Genomic DNA, 3,171 nt, shown 5'->3' on the forward strand with positions numbered 1-3,171 from the left:
ACTGCCTGGGGCTGAAGCACAGCTCAACTGTTTGCTAGTTGTGTAGCCTCAGGCTGTGCACCTACTGACTCTGTGCCTCAGTTTCCTCATCTGTTAATTGGGCTAAATGGAAAAGATTGCTGTGAAGGCTACATAGGAGGACAGAACCTTGCACACTGTGTCCTGCACCTATCAGCTGCCTTAAATAATGCCGTTATTCTCTCTGCCTCAGGATGATGAAGGAAAGGTAGCTCATGACCAGGATTAAATCCATCAGGAGGATTAAAAATATTCCACCCCTCAGAGAGGACCTGCTAGATATTATGTCACTGAGGCATCCTTTCAAGGCTGATTTCTGACCCTGCTTAGGGCTGGCTAGGCGGGCTAGCTAAAGAGCAAGACACATGCTCAGCCAAAGGGGCATTCCTAAAAACAGTGTCAGTGGTTAGTGTGTGTGGCCTGAGCACCCTTACAGAGGGACTAAGAGGTTTCATTCTCCCCTGAGTATAGATCAGCCCTATGATGCATATGGTTTCTTTCGTATGAGATCCATCTTTCAGCAAGTCCTCAGCTCTGAAAAGATGACTTTACATATTGGTGTAACTGTTTATTCACAGTGTGGCTGTGCGATCCCATGAGCTTCACATGCTTGTAGCTGTCTCCCCAGCAAAGTTCCAGTTGGCCTTCTATCCCAGCCAGCACCTTTCTGCTGTGCTGTACACTTTCATCAGACCACTTGTACGAGTTTCTTCTGGCTGGTGTAACACAGCACCACAAACACGGTGACCCACAATAACGGACACTTATTCTCCCATGATTCTAGAGGCCAGAAGCCTGAAATCAGAACCAGTGGTGAAAATCAAGATGTTGGCAGGGCCACGCTCTTGCTAGAAGTTCTGAGGAAGAACCTGTCCTTTGCCTCATCCAGCTTCTGGTGGCTGCTGGTATTTTTTGGCTTTTGGTCCCCTCAGCCCAGTCTCTGCCTCCTTAGTCACACTGCTGTTCTCTCCTGTGTTCCAAACCTCCTCGGCCTCCCTCTTAGAGGCACACTAAAGCAGTTAGTGCTCTCTTAGGTCATCCTGGGAATTATCTCCTTACCTCAAGATCCTCAACTTAGTCACATTTGCAAATGCACCGCCATGTAAGAGGACAGTCAGGATCTAGAGCTGAGGACCTGCTGACTCTAGGAGCCACCATCCAGCTTACTGCATCGACTCAGGGTTTTACTATCATCCCTCTTCTCATTTATCAGGGAACTGAAACCAAGGTAGCAACCAGCTTTCTCCTTCTACAGGTAAACACCCCTTAACCACTAAATTGGGCTGGGCTTCTCAAGGACCCTCTCCTGCCCATCCCTTCCTTCTAGGTCCAGCTGCCGTTCTTTTCACTCCCACTGAGGTGCTCCTCAAGAAGGTACCTAGCTCTCCTTCACCTCCACGGAAGACCTGTGGTTTGGGGCAGTGGAGAAGGGATTGTCCTTTGGGGAAATTTCTCCCCCTACTCTGTCCAATAGGATGAGTGGGAGGGACTGAGCTCCTCCCATTCCCAAGTTGTACCTTGAACAATGTACCCTTCTTCAAATATGCTGTTAACTTAACAAGTCCTACAAGAGTATTCACTGACCGCACTGGGGCCCAGCATAGTCAATCAAAGGGCTCCATTGGCCCAGGCAGGTGAGTGTGTCTGGGATAGGCACTGACACCAGCTCCCATAAGGCTCATACCGAGATTTTTCCTGAAACTACTAGAAAAGGCATCTCTTTCTTTCTGCTGGACTTGAAGTTAGAAGGATATAAGCCCACAAATGACAGGCTGTGACCCACATCTAGGATATGCTAGAAAATAGAGCCAAAAAGAGGAAAGAACCAAAACATGGAGGAGAAATCAAAGTAAATCAAAGATCCAACAACCAACTTCTGAATTCTTGGCTCCAACTTGCCTGAAATGATATTTAACCTTGACATTTTAGTTTAATGAATCATACCTCTCCCCTTTTTGCTAAAGTCAGTCTGCATTGGGTTTCTGTCATTATTTGGAGAGTTCTTGCTGAGACATTTGCCATGCAGCTGTGGGCTAGGGTTGACTGCCTTAGTCTAAGCAGAAGAACCTCTTCCTACCACCCAGTGTCTGAAACCCGCCTGTTCTGTGCTTGCTACTATATTTGATACTAACATACAAAAAAGTAAGGTTTCCTTTTCCCACGTTTTTTGCCTTTGAGTTGTGGAGCCAAGGACTCAGGAAACAAATGAAGCTATGCTTCCAGCTTATCTAGCTTCTGATATTTTCTTTATAGCTCCATCGACCTGCTTGTTCTGACCTTCAGCCTTTTTCTGTTGTATATGAGATAGCCAGCTCTATTACCTCTCTGAATACTGTTGGATTTTTCTCTTTGTTTGTGGGGTGGGTGTTTAGTCAACATCATTACCATTACTTGTATTAATTGATGTCCGTGGTACTTCAGCTCTGGCCCCAAGAGGGCAGGCTTTGACTTGAAGGAGCTTGGAGTCCCCTTCTTTTGGGAACCATTAAAGTTTGTCTAAGTGTATACTCCTCTGTTGATGTCGTATAAATGTGAACTGTGTTGCTGTCTTTATCTTTGTGGTGGTCATAATTTCCTCCGGACCTTCCAAGGAATTCAGAAGGGTATCGCTGGGAAAATTTCACCCCAGTTCTGATCACTAAAGCCCTCCTGACCTCGGGCAATCACTTCATCTCTTTGGGTTTAACTATGTACGTATTGATTGATGGATGGATGGATGGATCACTAGGGGTTGAACTCAAGTCCTTACACATACTAAGCATGTGCTCTACCACTGAACTACATCCTTGACTTCCCCCTTCTTAAGTGAGGAACTGGTCTGGTCTGGCATTTACACCTCTCTCCCACACCTATCTAGTTGATCACTGCACTCTTTCTTGCTGATCCTAAACATGGCCCCAGAATTCTTCCCAAAACCTGCTAGTTGACCTTTAAGATTTATAAGATCATTTTATGCTCTGGGGGCCAAGAAAGGGACACTGTCACTATATGTAATTATGGGATCTTAATTTGGAAACTGTCTCTTTTCATCAGTAGCTGTGGTCCCTTTGTCTGCAGATGTGGGGCCGGGATGGAGGCCTAGCACCCTGTCTCTAGATCCTATAGGGTCCACAGTGCACCTCATAATTGTGAGCCAGTGACTCCTATAACAGC

The 3,171-nt window shown here is 46.2% G+C and overlaps 1 long non-coding RNA gene across 1 annotated transcript in view; it reads left to right on the forward strand.

The window, feature by feature from the left end:
* The first annotated feature begins 1,574 nt into the window (after positions 1 to 1,574).
* LOC109118204 overlaps positions 1,575 to 3,171 on the forward strand; it is a 6,177-nt gene continuing 4,580 nt past the window's right edge. Inside the window, exon 1 of the long non-coding RNA XR_002025523.1 lies at positions 1,575 to 1,652. This is a non-coding gene — a long non-coding RNA (uncharacterized LOC109118204). The remainder of the gene's footprint in view (positions 1,653 to 3,171) is intronic.

The sequence above is a fragment of the Fukomys damarensis genome, unplaced genomic scaffold, assembly GCF_012274545.1.
Source record: "Fukomys damarensis isolate Sample0158 unplaced genomic scaffold, DMR_v1.0_HiC HiC_scaffold_32, whole genome shotgun sequence".
NCBI lineage: Eukaryota > Metazoa > Chordata > Mammalia > Rodentia > Bathyergidae > Fukomys > Fukomys damarensis.